Here is a 15,885-nt window from a genome sequence, read left to right on the forward strand (position 1 = left end):
GATACTTCTTCTTCCAATTGCCATTCAAAGAAAAAGCTTTAGCTCTAGCAACATTTGCTTCCTCAACTTTGGCAAAACTTTTGTTCAAAGATTTAAAAGTTCACAATTAAACAACACGAATAGATGAGCATGACTCCAAGTCACGGGGAGTAAAAACTATATGGTTATTTACTGTATATCTATCAAAAGTTTTTGTTTGTTTGGAAAGGAGAGTAATTTTGTTTTTAACGGCAAAACTATTGAAAGTCACTATGGAATTATACTTATATCTCTTTTAAGTTTGAACCATTAGTTTTTATGATGTGACACAATTAGGAGGTGACACCCAACTTATCCTACTTACTACCTTTACTACCTTAAATGCTAACATTTTGTTTTGAAAGGAAAATGTTCATTATATAGAAAATTTAGACCTCTCAGTCATTACATAATCTGTTTTTAAAAATGGCGGAGGTAGAAAGTTGACCAAACCGGTTGTAGGTAAACACCCACTTAATTATGTTATGGGTCATAAAATTATAAATTCTAGAAATACTACGAAATAAACAACTAACAAAAGAGGACATGACTCTATTACAACTAGGGTCCACCTAGTGATAGAATTGACCATTAGCTTAAAGTCACTCTCCATACTAATAAATGCTAACATAATCATGTATTTTTTAGTAATTTTAGTAGTTGCTGCTAAAAATGATCAAGTTTCTACATGTTAGAATTTGTTATGCTGCAAATATTTGTAAATTATAACAGGCCTTAACGACGAAAACAGGTAAGAAACGACAATATAACATCTCCTAATTCCCAAATTCCCAATCAGTCAATCACCCTTGTTAATGCTCTATAGGCATTCAATACTTTGTGACGCAGCGCATCGGAGCGTTTACTTAAGAAAAGGAAACGAGTCAAAAAGAAGAGAGAGAGAGACAGAAAAGCACATGTGCCATGAGTACCGTACCGTTGGTGTCAATGTTGGTGGGTATCATATCATCACTGCAATATGATTACTAGACAGTAGACAAAAACATTACCCAGCGTAATTCTGACGCACCATCATCCACATCCTTCACCACCCTACCTCCCTCCACTTCTAGGGTTTACCATAACTACTGCGACGCCATTGGAGTAGAGATCTGAAATATACATATATTTATTTTTTCTTTTTTATTTATCATCGACACAGCCTCTCTCTCTCCTAGACAGAGCCGAGCGAGAGATTGGGGGTTTAGGGTTTTGAGGAAGCCACATGGCATCCTCGGCTCAATCCCTCCGTTATGGTGCCTCCGCCTCCGCTGGAGGACCTACTGGAACCAGCTCTGATGCGCTTAGTCGAATTCTTGCTGACCTCTGCACCCGCGGCAACCCCAAGGTAATTGCGCTGTTGATGAATTAATAGTTCTTTCTGCTTTGTGGTTATGTTTAATGAAATGCTGACTTCTGGAGGAATAATTAGTCATGTTTTGGTCAATTCATGCTTAATTTCTTTTGTTCGGAATTATTCTGCTTAATGAAATGTTGATTTCTGGAGGAAAAAAGTCACATTGTAGTCAATTCAAGCTTAGTTTTTCTTCAGTTTTCACCTGTTCGGCTTAATTATGAGAAAAAGGTACTGTCAGTATTTATTTAGGCGTGCCAATGTAGTGCAGAAACTAATGAAGTTTTGAGTATTGAAAGGCATGTGAAAAATGAGCTTATACACGCAGATAAGGATTTGAGATCACCCTAATGGGGAAGAAGAGTGTTATTATTGAGAACTATGCTTTCTCACTTCTACATAAATTATGTGCAGTAAATCAATTGTAAATTATCTGTAAGATTTAAATTAAAATATTATTTCTAGAATTGTTATAAGATATTTTGCCATTAAAAAAAGAACAAATTTTAATCAAATATTATTTCTTATTTTGAATTTGAATTCAGTTGTTGGATTTGAGAACAGCATCCTGGTCATGTATTTGTTGTTATGTAACTGTTTGTGAATAGGTTTGGCTTATAATTGCTGCAGCCATTTTCGTATGTTCTACCATGTGGATGTGTAGTTTTTGACACATTTTATCTTTATGAAATTGAAAAGCTGGTTTTTGACATATTTTATCTTTATGTTCTACCATGTGGATGTGTAGTTTTTGACACATTTTATCTTTATGAAATTGAAAAGCTGGTTTTTGGATGAATTTTAAATGTGTTTTCTTTTCCTAATCTTCATCTTTTTCAAGGCAGTAAGTCTTTGCACGCTTTTTAAAAAGTTCTTATTAAATGAATATTGTTATTTTGAATTTTAATGAAATTTTATAAAATTACTTTTTATGATTTTAAAAATTCAATTAAACTAAATATGCCAACAGTGATTACAAAACTTAAAAATTAAAACAAAAACTATACCAAATGAGCCTTCTTGGTATCTGCTTCCACAAGTAATCTGGCATATGAATGATTTGACATCTTTGGATATACATTCATTGGTGTGGTCCTAATATCTGCTTAGTGTGCTATTTGCTTGTTCATTATTTTGTAACTTTTAATATTTGTGTCATTTTCTTAAATTAAAACTCTGTTTTCAGGATGGAGCTTCTTTAGCTTTTAAGAAACATTTGGAGGAAGAAGCTCGTGATCTTAGTGGAGAAGCCTTTTCACGTTTCATGGATCAGTTGTATGATAGGATTTCTGTTCTTTTGGAAAGTAATGACGTGGCAGAAAATTTGGGAGCTTTAAGAGCTATAGATGAACTGATAGATGTTGCTCTTGGAGAGAATGCTTCCAAGGTCTCTAAATTTTCTAATTACATGCGAACTGTGTTTGAAGTAAAGCGTGATCCTGATAATCTGGAACTAGCCAGCCGGGTTTTGGGTCATCTAGCAAGGGCTGGTGGAGCAATGACTGCAGATGAGGTGGAATATCAGGTTTGTTTTTTCATTTCACAGTTCTCCTTTGATCTAGCTGTGTGCTTTTAAAGAAGTGAGCATCTGACGAGCCTTGTGTTTTTAGGTAAAAACCGCACTTGAGTGGCTACGTGGAGATAGGGTAGAGTATCGTCGTTTTGCTGCTGTCTTAATATTAAAAGTAAGCCTCACTTTTTTTTTTTTTACTTTTTTATTTGTTTAATGTTGATTACATGGATTTTTGTTTCAATAAAGAGTAATTTTTGTTGTAATCTAAGATGATCCCATATCATAATTCCATTTCCTACTTCTTCTTCTTCTTCTTCTCTTTCTCAAAGATGATATCTAATCGTCTTTTGTTAACCTTTTGTATTTCTTGGCCCATCTAATACAATTCTTATTTCTTATGGAGAAAAGCTACTGAAATTTTATTTATGAGACCTTTAGCCTGCATTAAAGGTGATTTAATTTTGTAAGTTCTTTTTTTGTTTAAAATGAAATACATTTTCTCAATTAAGGTTAAGTAGCGGGTTGCAAAATGGGTTTATAAAGTTAAAGGCTTTGCAGGTTTATCTTTTCTTGATCTCAACAGAGATTGGGGTAGCTTTTGGCACTTAATGTTTTAACTATTAAATTTATGCTGTTTTATTTGTACATATCTGGTTTTGGCTATTCTGAGATCTTTTGATCTCCTTTCTTTTTAATCTTTTTTATATGAAAACACAACGGAGTTTCTTTTTCGAAAAAAGAAATCACTTTCTCAATTTACGTGTTTTTTTTTATGAACTATTTCTCAATTTACGTGTTAGAATACTATAGTGTACAACTTATTTGTTTTATTGCATATTAATTTTATGTGGTATAGGCTTAGTTTAATTTGGTCTGAACCTCTCCTCTTAAAGAGAAGGTCAAGGGTATTGCCCTGCCTCCACCCCTTTGTAATAAGAAGAAAGATGAAATTGTTAATTGTATCATTTAGGTAATTCTCATCAACGTTATCTTTTATTCAGGAAATGGCAGAAAATGCGTCAACTGTCTTCAATGTTCATGTTCCTGAATTTGTCGATGTGATATGGGTTGCCTTAAGAGATCCAAGATTGGATGTTCGGGAGCGAGCTGTTGAGGCACTGCGTGCTTGTCTTCGTGTCATTGAGAAGCGTGAGACACGATGGCGTGTACAATGGTTTGTCCATACTCATATCTTCTACTGCATGAATGCATATGGGGCTGATTTGGCCCACACAAATGAATGTTAATATAAAGCTTATGTTCTTATTGTTTATTTTGGGGTTTTGTTTTAAGTAATTTTATTGTTTATGGGCCCAAATTGGTTATACCTGTTTGTTGACACCAAATTTTATTCACAGGTATTATCGTATGTTTGAGGCTACACAGGATGGATTGGGTAGAAATGCTCCTGTTCACAGCATACATGGTTCTTTGCTTGCAGTTGGAGAGCTTTTAAGGTTGGTAGATTACATTGAATGTCTGGTGTTTACCAAACAATGTTTGGAAATAGTATTCTTGTTTAGTGTTAGAACAATTGTCCTGTCTGAGTATGTTAGTTTTGCAATTAAAAAAAGGCAATGCGGGTAGTGGATTATAAACACTTCTGAAAATGGTTTTATTATTATTTTCACTTGATGTATATTAAAGTTTGGGTGGATAACAGCATTAGGCATTGAAAATATCAGTAAGATTTTCAAGTAGCATGAAGTTATAATACTAAAGTGAGGTATATACAAGTTGAGGTTTTGTTTCCAAAAAAAAAAAAATAGAAAAACTTAAGTTTACCAATGGTGTGTGAGTAGGTGGGAGTCGAGTATCTACATTGCGGCGGTACTTTTATGTTGGTTCATGTATTTTCTTAAAACAATTTGAGATGGCTTTTCAAATGATGCTTGTGCTCATTAGGTTTCTCTTCTTATTAACTTTTTAGTGAATAGAACAGGAGCTACTCATATATAATGATCCTGATTTTTTTTCTTTATTACAAGAATAAACATTAATCACTTCAGTAAAAAGGGAGCAATATTCAGCAATCTTGGATTATTTTTGGCATCATTGAATGGGAGCAATACTATAATTTTTTAAAGATTATTTGTGGTTAAACTATGTTTTGGATTGTTTAGTTAAATAAAGTAATTGAGTTCAGAAATTTCGTTTTGTTCCTATAATTAATAAATTTTATCATGTGTTTGGATGTAGTTCATAGAATTTACACTTTTTATATTATATATATTGACAGGAATACAGGGGAGTTCATGATGTCAAGGTATAGAGAAATTGTTCTTAGATACCTAAAACATCGAGATCATCTTGTTCGGCAGAGCATAACTTCATTGTTACCTCGAATTGCTCATTTTCTACGGGATAGATTTGTTGCAAACTACTTAACGGTACTTCTGTGGTGTTTTTTGTTTTTCCAAATAATCTGACATTGTCATGTAATTTTGGGAGTGAAAGTCCATGGTATGTTTATTTTTTTCTACTTCTTGCAGATATGCATGAATCATATTCTGGCAGTTCTTCGAATACCTGCTGAACGTGCTAGTGGGTTTATTGCCCTTGGAGAGATGGCTGAAGCTTTGGATGGGGAACTTGTGAACTATTTGCCTTTGATTATGGCTCCACTACGCGAAGCAGTATGCCACATTGTCTTGTCAAGCATTGTTCTCCATCACTAATTTAGTTGCACTTTCTAGCTACCTTGTGGATTCTATTCAAATGACTATCAATTTTGGAATCAACAAATTTATTCTTAATGCTTCCTTTTATTGATGTAGATTGCACCACGAAGGGGTAAACCTTTACTTGAGGCTTTAGCTTGTGTTGGAAACATTGCAAAAGCAATGGGCCCTGCAATGGAACCTCATGTTCGCGGACTTTTGGATATTATGTTCTCTGCTGGTCTCTCTTCAACCCTTGTCGAGGCCCTTGATCAAATAGCTATTAGGTAACCATTGTTGTCTAGACTTTCTTTTATCTCATTTGACCGTTATGTTCTTGGCAACCTTTCTCTAACATTATTTGTTATGCCGGTATTCCATCGCCGTTGCCTACCATTCAGATCGGTTACTTGATTGCATTTCTATGGTTCTTTCAAAGTCTCATTATTCTCAAGGGAGGTCAGTTGTAGGCACAGGTCGAGGAAATTTGATGAATATTCCCCAGCAAGTTTTTGACCCTAGCAGTTCAGGCCTTGTGCAACTTGCTCTGCAGACTTTGGCTTGTTTCAATTTTAAGGTTTCTCTATGTGTAATATTTAACTTATGTTATCCTATATTGACATTTTCATTTTAAATCTTATTCAGAAACTAATATTTGGTTCAGGGTCATGACCTTCTCGAGTTTGCAAGAGAATCAGTTGTTGTATATTTAGATGATGAGGATGGTGCAATAAGAAAGGATGCTGCATTGTGCTGTTGTAGATTAGTTGCAAATTCCTTCTCTGGCATAGCCTGTACACAATTTGGTACTAGCAGATCAAATCGAACTGGGGGAAAGCGTCGACGTGTGGTTGAAGAGGTTGGTTTGCATTAACATGTTTCATTTGTTTGCATTTATATTTGTGTTTTAAAGACATATTCTCGTCTTTGTAATGATATTAGCCTTTTTTCTTATCAAAACATAAAAAAAAAAAAAAAAGAAGCAAAAGAAAATTTGTGGATTGTCAACTCATCTTCGCCGCCCACCCCACCTACCTACCCACCCCACCCACCCCACCCTACCCCATGTTATATACTGCTTATTTTTCTTATAATGTAAGACGATTCACCTTTTTATGTACGTTTGCTTATCATTTTGATCTTTTTTTTTTTATCCAGGCAGGTTTATTGAAGTGTTAGACTTCTTCTAGGTTTTGTTATTCAATGTTTCTTTGTTCTTAATCCTCATTATACTTAATTGATATTTATATTTCTACAGATCGTGGAGAAGCTTCTGATTGCAGCTGTTGCAGATGCTGATGTTACTGTTCGTCATTCAATCTTTTCTGCTTTGCATGGGAATAGAAGTTTTGATGATTTTTTGGCACAAGCTGACAGCCTAAGTGCAGTTTTTGCTGCTTTGAATGACGAGGTTTGTTTCAAATTAGTTTTGATTTGTGTTCACTTTGAAATATACATTGTGGAAAAGGAGACTAGAATATTTGATCTCTACTGATTTATTGACTGCAGTATACATGCTTATTTATAGGCAAATTTACAACTCAGTTCAGTAGAGAGAAAATAGTAACTAACTCTAGAAATAAGAACCTATCTAACCGTTTTAGAATAAGGAAATTCAAATTTAAATAGTAAGTAATAGGATATTTATGAGTATTTATATATTAATGAAATACTTGTATTCTAACACCTCCACTCAAACTGGTGCATTAAAGTTCTACATGCCTAGCTTGCAAATCATTTGTTCTAAATAGTTATTGGACAAGCCTTTAGGTTATATTTGGTAGGAAGAGTGGAGACTTGGATGGATGGAGATGATGATGTCTTTTCCTTATGTTGTTGGTATTGAGAGAAGAGTGGGAAGGATGGATGAAATTTATAAATATAAAAGTACTAAACCATCTATTATAAACTATATATTTAAATTATTTAAAGGGCATTTATGTGATTTTCCCTTATATTTTTGCTCTCCCATATTTGGAGGGATTTATATTTGAGGATTAGGAGGGAGACCTCATCATCCCTATAGTGCTCCTTCCTTATAAGCTTCCCTCTGTAACCTAACAATTGATTTTTGCTCTCCCCTCACCCTTCTTCCTCCTATTCCTTTTATCCTTCCGAAAATCCTTCATGTAGTGAGAAGATTTGCAATTTTCTGGTTGCTTGGTGCATGACAAAAGAACTTCTCTAATTCATATTTTTTCCTTATGAAATGATGATCTACTTCTGCGTGCGTTTTATCATGATGAACCGGTTTTTGAGCTATGATAATAATTGATAATTATTGTAGTATATCACTTGATCCAAATAAGCTCACACATGCCCCTTAAGCTAGAGCTCTAAGCTTTGCCTTTCCATTTCTTCTTTCTAGCTACCGCAACCTATTTCTTCTCCAAGTTACTAGATTACCCCAAACCTTTGTACAGTAGCCAGTAGTTGATCTTCTATCTTCGATTGAGCCAACCCAGTTTGCATCAGTGAATGCTTATATACGTAGATCTTCATTCTTCTTAAAGGAGAGTTTATTCCCAAATATTTTCTTTTAAACACTAATTCCTTATGTTGCCTCCAATGGTTGGTGCATATATTGACTCACCAAACTTCCAATGTCATACTCATGTATGTGAGAAAGATAAGCTTGTATTCGAACTAGATGCTCTACTTTTATTTATTGGCCCATTTTTGCTAGCTTGAACACTGACAGAGAAGAACTTATTCTTAAGCCAAGTATAGAGTTAAGCATTTTCCTAGTCAACCTTTTATCATTTGCACTCGCATCATGTAGTTTTGTAGCTATCTATTTCTCTACATTTGTCCTTTTTGAGTCGTTAGGTCTTGTTACAGAGAGTTGATATTGTTCATACTTTCTTAGTTTTGAGTAATTTGCTTTGATTAATTTACAAAGAGGATAAATGAATGCAATGCTCTGAGTGTTTTTTTCTTCTTAAAAAGAAATCTCCTCTGGAATACTCTCTCATCTCGTCTCTTTTTGATAGATCCAAACTATGCATGCTAGGGGCTTCCATGGCCCTCCCAGTCATGGAAGGTCTCATTGACACCGTGACTGCACTGGTTTTGGACAAGGATTTTTTTTTGTTTTTGATTCCTCTTAAGGCCATGCTTCCTTAACAGAAGACAATGACTCGATCAAAGTTTGTGAAAGAACAAGATTGACTAGTTATGAGATTGTCGTAACTATTGATGCAATTGTCCGATTACTTGAAGCAATGGGAGACTTACATAAGATAAGGGTGCAACACAAGCAAAGTTTTAGGAAATCATTCTTGAGTAATTCTATCAACTTTGTTTTTGAAAAGCTTCCACAATATAAAGGGAGTTTTTTCTCAAAGTTTCACTTCTGAAAAACATCATTACGAAGAACGAAAAAAGATGGGATAGGTTCAAGGAAAAAAGCTGGCTCAAGAAGAATAGCTGGCTAGAAAGGGAGGTAGTAGTCACTAATTGTGGGCTAATGTGTTGCTGACTGAGTTTATTTTCTTTGATTATTCTTTTCTGTTTTACCATGGTATCTTCGCCATAAGTGAGGTTTTTATTATATATCGGGGGAGGCCAGTCTAAGTCAAGTGGTCTTTTTCTCCTTTTTTTTTTTTTTAGAAAAAAAAAAGATGGTAAAGCCAGAAGAAGAAAAGTTGGATGGACACAAGGTAACAAACCAGATAAGAAGAAACAGAGGGTAGAAAATAACACTTGCCAACAAGGCTTTAAGAACCACTTTAAGATAGGAAGATGTGAGTTTTTACCACTCAAGATTCAAAGCCAAGAACCAACATCTGGAAGGCAGAATGAAGCAATCTAAATTTTTGAAATACACTCTAAAGTTTGGAGAATGGCACTAATAGTGATGGAGGATAACATTAATATTCCGTGGAGTGCAATCTTTAAAACTTGTCGAGAAAATTGAGAAGAAGATTGGAGATTAGCTGATTGTTTGATGATAGGATAGTAATGTGGTGTAACGAGGAAGAAAAGGAAAGCTTGATCAAAGTAGACAAGATGGATATCCCAGGTGTGAACAGAATAGTATCTTATGTCCAATGGAACTAGGGCAACCATAAGAAAGACATAAAGATAGATTGTAGAGGCTCCTGTCTCCTAGATTGGTGTAGAAGGACTTCTTCTGAATATTTGGAATATGACAACTTCTAGGAAAATCGGAGCATCCAAGAACTTGACTTGTGGGGTTTATACAGTTCACATCAATAGGGTATTTAAAAGAATTTATGACAATATATTTTTAAATACCCTCAGACGTTTTATTTTGTGGAGCCTAGGGTTTACATGTGGAGACCCATGGAATATTCAAAGGATTCCACATGGCAGCAATCTACATCGACAAAAATGAAAATTAGTTTTTATTTGACCCATTTTGAATGGGCCTTGAAAGCGACAAGGAATTATTCAAGGCATTTATTAATGGTGATTTTTTAAAAAAATATCCCTAAAGGAGAGAGCAGATTTCACGAAAGCAATAATACTTTCTTGGCTAGATTTAATCGGGTGAAAAGAAAAAAGTGTTCATTCCTTATCAAGGAAGTCGCAAGCTCTATTCAGGAAGAAAAGGAGCAAGAGAAGCTGCTTCTATGTAGAAGGAAGAAGAAAGCTTCGGAAGGGGTCAATATGAGACTAGACAGTATGATGGATTGTCCCTTGGAGGAGATAGAATGCATCACTGAACTTTAGGAAAATGGCTTTCGCGATGATATCTCAGATGAGTGCACTAATGTGAGGAGTTTGTGGAATAAAAATGGAGATGTGAGAATGGCAGGGGGGACATAATTTATTCAAAGGATAGATCATTGTGTTGAACTATAATTTATTCAAAGGACAAATCATTGTGTTGAACTAGAAAGGAAGGTTCAATTAAGGAAATTAGGTCTCACTAGGAAGGGAAGTCTTCTCAGCATCAAGTAAAAGATTGGAGTTCAATCTTTGAGCAATATGGGGATGTTGGTGGTACTACAAAAACCAAGGAGTAAAGAATTGAGAAATTTTACCTTCAATGTGAACTATGAAAACAAATGAAAGAAGTAATTCTAAGCGAAGATAATGACTTAGAATGTGACGAGTAGTGGGGTAGTAGAAAAAGGAGAGCTATGAAGGCAACTATTTGCAAGATTAACCCTCATTTTACTGTGTCCAAGAGGTTAGAAGGTGGAGCGTGGATGCATGGATTGGGGTGTGCTATTATAATAATCCTGGGTTTTTGTGACTGCTGTCACAATTTTTTCTACAGTTTTTTTCGTATTTATTTTTGCTTCTTGTTTGTTTACCATGGTTTTCCTCCGCCTTAACTGAGGCTTGCAATATATATCGGGGGGAGGCCAGTCTAAGACAAGTGGTCTCTTTCTCTTTTTTCAAAAAAAAAAAAAAAAAAAAAAAAGAAGGTGAAGCGTGGATAAGAGGTTTGTAGGAAGCATTTGGAGGTTTAGGTACAAGGCTTGGACTCTACTACCTACTACTGTAGGGCGATCAAGTGGAACTCTAATAGTGTGGGGTACGAGGAACATAAAAGTGTTGGATTCTTTAGTGGCGGAGTTTCCAATATTTGTTTTGATTGAAGCTGGAGGTAAGAATCCTTGGTGGTTTTTAGGGGTTTACAGACCGAGTAAATGTGGTGAGAGGTCTTCGTTTTGGGATAAGATAGCAGGATTAAGTGTCATTTGCAGAGATAAATGGTGTTTGGGGGAGATTTTAATGTGATTCAAAGGGTGCAGGGGAAAATGAGTAGTAGCTTTGTTACGTAAAGTATTTAAAATTTTGATGAACGGACAAGGGAGCTGATACTTATTTATTTCGATGTGAATAACAGGCGGTACATGTGGTCAAATTTCAGATAACAAACCATATGATGCAGATTGGATAGATTTCTTTTTCACTAACAAATGTATAAGCTATATTCATTTGTTAGGTAGGATGTTCATGTAAGGATTGTATTAGATCGTTCTTGATACAAATTCACCCTTGTGGGAACCTAGTTTTTTTTGCTTCGATAATGTATGATTAGAACATAGTTCCTTTAAGAAGGAATTTGAAAATCGGTGGAAGAATGCCCAAGTAGGATGGCCAGGTTACAATGAATGGAAGAAAGAAGTAGGTTACAATGAATGGAAGGAAGAAGTAGCATAATAAAAGAGTGGCAACATATTTCCTTTGATGAGGAAATAGGGATTTGGTTATAATCGAAAACGGGGTCTTTGTCTAAAGAATGCCCTTCAATGTGATTGTGCTTTTTCAACTCTCTCAAAATGGAATATATTCAAAACATGTATGCTATGGTTTCTCACTTTGTTAGAATTCAAATATCTAAATTTGATGCTTTTGTTTGTTTTTCTAGACGTATTGCGATTCTAAGTAACACCCTGAATTTTGTATCCATATGGATCAAATATATTATGACGAATTCTTCAAAAGAAAAAAATTCATTCTTCTACTATGGAATATGATGAGTGAGATTTCAATTAAGTGTTTGCATAATCTTTCTTTTGTCCAAATGAACAATTCATCAAAATAATGAGATTATTGATATCCACACATATGAGATTGCCAAATGTTTCAGTTCGAGAGTTCCTCTCAATCCTTTTCCTCCTTGTTGCTGGATATCACGTTTGTACACATCTTTTTGTTTCTCGAGCCTATAGTGAATTATAGACCATTTGAAAGGGTCAAATCTATAAGAAGCTTTGAACTGGTTTGTTTTGGCTATTTGTTTTTTGGGTCAGTTTTGGAGAGTAACATAGGGCTTAGGCCTTATTGTTTTGTTTGAAATTGTAACTATGGTTTTCCTCTGCCACAAGTGAGGCTTTTCAATTCATATTGTGGAGGGTCCTGTCTAAGACAAGAGGATCCTTTTTCTTTTTTCAAAAAAAAAAAAAAAATTTCATCATAAATGATTGAGTTTTGAAATTTTTTGGATAGATATCTTACATTTGAACTGAATTCTTATTGGTTAAAGAATCTATTTCTAATTGCTCGAGAACAATTAGGAGATTCCCTTGAAGAAATACAAGGTTCTCCTTTCGGCAGTAACATGTTATGGGGTGGCGGTCCCACTTATGGAGTCAAATCAATATGTTCTAAGAAGAAGTATTTGAATATCAATATCATCGATATTATCGATTTCATAAGTATCATACTAAATCCCTTTAATCGAATCTCTTTTTCGATGGATTTAAAAAAGAGAAAAACCTTTCCCTTATTTGGAGTACAAGTGTTCTCCTTGAGTAAAGGCGGATTAAGCCAAAGAAGGGGATGCAAACTAAAAGCTCTTTCATCGCATGCTAAGGGCTAGGAAAGCTAAGAATTTCATATCTAGAATCGAGAGAGATGATGGGTCAATGCTAGATAGAGTGGAAGGTATAGTGAGCGAGATCACATCCTTCTATTCTAAGGTATGTAAATTTGCTGGAAGAGCAGTGGTTGATATTGAAGGCATTGAATGGGAGAAAATACCATATTACTTAGTAGCACACCTCGAGTGACCTTTTGAGGAGGAAATTAAACAGACAGTGTTTGTATGTGATGAGGACCAAGTGCTAGGTTCAGATGACTTATCAATAGTAAAATTCCATTTGATTTCTACCACATGCTGATTTTTGTTTTAACAAAGACACAAAGTCACTGTCAAAAAATATTTTTAGAGGTGCAACATGAGGACTTCCTATTCTGTCTTCCATCCTAGTAGTACTCTCACCCAACTCACGTAACTGTGGATTTATGTCGGGATTTAGTGTATTAGTGCTGGTATGATGGCACCTTCCTACTGCATGTTGATTTGTTTTGGCTGTAGACAACTTTCTAGGCTTGGTTTTTATCTAATGCACTCATCTAATCATCAACCACCTTTTTCTATTCGGGTTTCAATAAGGCTTGAATGCTCCTTGGAATAGTAACCTATTTAAGGCGTGATGTAAAGGTTTTTAATTTGGGTTTCAACCAGTTGAAACACGGGTATTTTGAGGTTGGATAAAGAGTGCAGCTCCTTTTTAGGCTATAAAGAGGCAGTTTGTACATAAACTTCAGCTGACTGTCTAACACATATGACCTCTCTCTCTCTCTCTCTCTCTCTCTCTCTCTCTTGTTTTTTTAAATAATAGTAATCAGTTTGATATGAATGGGGGTTGAAGTTTTAATTAGGCAATGCCTTAGTTTGCACATCAAGGTGGGAGTTTGTAGTCTTTGAAAACAAGAAAATTATTGAAAACATTGCGAGTTTTGAATATGTAAATTCATATACTGACAAGTGCTATGGTTTAGAAACTTTGATACACAGGTTGTTTTTCCCTCTATATCATGATATTCGCAATTTGTTAATTGCTTAAAGATAAAATACTTATGCTCAAGTTGATATGATGTTGCTGATGCATAGGATTTTGATGTACGGGAGTTTGCGATTTCTTTGGCTGGGAGGTTATCAGAAAAGAATCCTGCATATGCTCTTCCAGCACTTCGACGTCATCTTATTCAGTTGTTGACACACTTGGAGAAGAGGTAATGCAGAAGAGTCACAAATATTGCTGTTCTTTTTTTCTTTTTTCTTACATACAGTTGTAAAATTCATTATTTGTGCATTTCAAGGAAAAAATCATTATTGTGCAGTAGGATTACTTTAGTCCCATATCTAGGCTGAAAAGCTTCAAAATGCTGACTTTTTTGTTTGCTGCCTCAGCAGTGCAGATAGCAAATGTAGAGAAGAAAGTGCAAAGTTACTGGGTTGCTTGATACGCAATTGTGAACGACTAATACGTCCTTATATAGCTCCTATACACAAGGTTTTACTACTCATTGGTTGTCATACTTACCTAGTCTGTAGTTTAAATTTCATTTCTTCATATCCATGTATCTTTTGGGCTAAATATCTGTGCAGGCACTCGTGGCAAGACTTGTTGAGGGTAATGGTGTCAATACCAACAATGCCATTATTAGTGGAGTTCTTGTGACTGTTGGCGATCTTGCAAGAGTGGTGAGTGTAGTGTTAATTTATTTGAATTTGCAAAATTCCCACTATGTTTTCTAATGGTTTATTTGATTTTTTTTGAGTTTCTTAGGTGTAGTGTTAGTTTTATGCATTGTAGTACAAAATATGTTGTTCATATTTTCTTTTAATGAATTAAGCACACATTTTAGTCGGATTTATGGAAAAATTTCACTTTGTTCTCTAATGGTTCATTTTAGTTCTGTGGGACCTCCTGTGCATATTTTGACATTTTACACGTTTTAGTACAAAATATGAAGCTTGCAATTTCTTTTAATTAATAAACATGACTTTTTCATTCTGGTTTATGCAAAATTTCCATTATGATCCCTAATGTTTTATTTGAATTTGTTGCTGTTTCTGATTAGGGCGGTTTCGAGATGAGACAATACATGTCTGAACTTATGCCTTTAATTGTTGAAGCTTTACTGGATGGAGCAGCTGTCACAAAACGTGAAGTGGCTGTTACTACTCTTGGTCAAGTTGTACAGAGCACTGGGTACGTGATAGTCTTATGTTCTGTATTGATTGCTTTGCCTATTATTGACTTTCTAGAATGAGTATAAGACCTGTCCATGGTAAACTCTTTTAATGTGTACAGGTATGTTATAACTCCTTATAATGAGTATCCACAGTTACTAGGCTTACTTTTGAAGTTGCTGAATGGTGAGTTAGCCTGGTCCACTAGACGAGAAGTCTTAAAGGTAACCACTTATGAGCTAGATTTCTAATTATTTGTTCAGATATTTTTTATTTTAAAAAGGAGAGAAGCAGGGGATAAAAAAATAGTTAGTTAATGATCTATACTTACTATGAGAACATTACTTTTGGGATTCTTAAGGTTCTTGGAATCATGGGAGCTCTAGATCCTCATCTTCATAAAAAAAATCAACTTAGCCTGCCAGGGTTGCATGGAGAAGTGGCCCGTGCTGCCAGTGATTCAGGCCAACATCTTCAGGCAATAGATGACCTGCCTGTGGACCTGTGGCCATCCTTTGCTACATCTGAAGATTACTATTCTACGGTAGTACATCAGTCTGGTAGATGATTTTTTTTCATCTTTTGCATGCTATGGCTTCCTCTGAATATGTCACTGTAAGACATGTGTTTGATTTTTGAATTTGCTGTATCTGTTTGTTAAATTGTATATTTTGATTCCAGGTTGCGATTAATTCTCTAATGCGAATACTTAGGGATCCTTCTCTTTCTAGCTACCACCTAAAGGTGGTTGGATCTCTAATGTTCATATTTAAGGTACATTATAATATGGCTTGTGTTTGTGTGCTGTACTTATTACTACTTACTACTATCATTATTATTATTTTCGTTTTCTTAATGTATTCGTTTCTTC

The 15,885-nt window shown here is 35.0% G+C and overlaps 1 pseudogene; it reads left to right on the forward strand.

Annotated features, from left to right (window-relative positions):
• Positions 1 to 907: 907 nt before the first annotated feature.
• The window catches only part of LOC133032674 (serine/threonine-protein kinase TOR-like), a 41,165-nt pseudogene continuing 26,187 nt past the window's right edge, over positions 908 to 15,885 (forward strand).

Source organism: Cannabis sativa, chromosome X (genome assembly GCF_029168945.1).
Source record: "Cannabis sativa cultivar Pink pepper isolate KNU-18-1 chromosome X, ASM2916894v1, whole genome shotgun sequence".
NCBI classification, from domain to species: Eukaryota; Viridiplantae; Streptophyta; class Magnoliopsida; order Rosales; family Cannabaceae; genus Cannabis; species Cannabis sativa.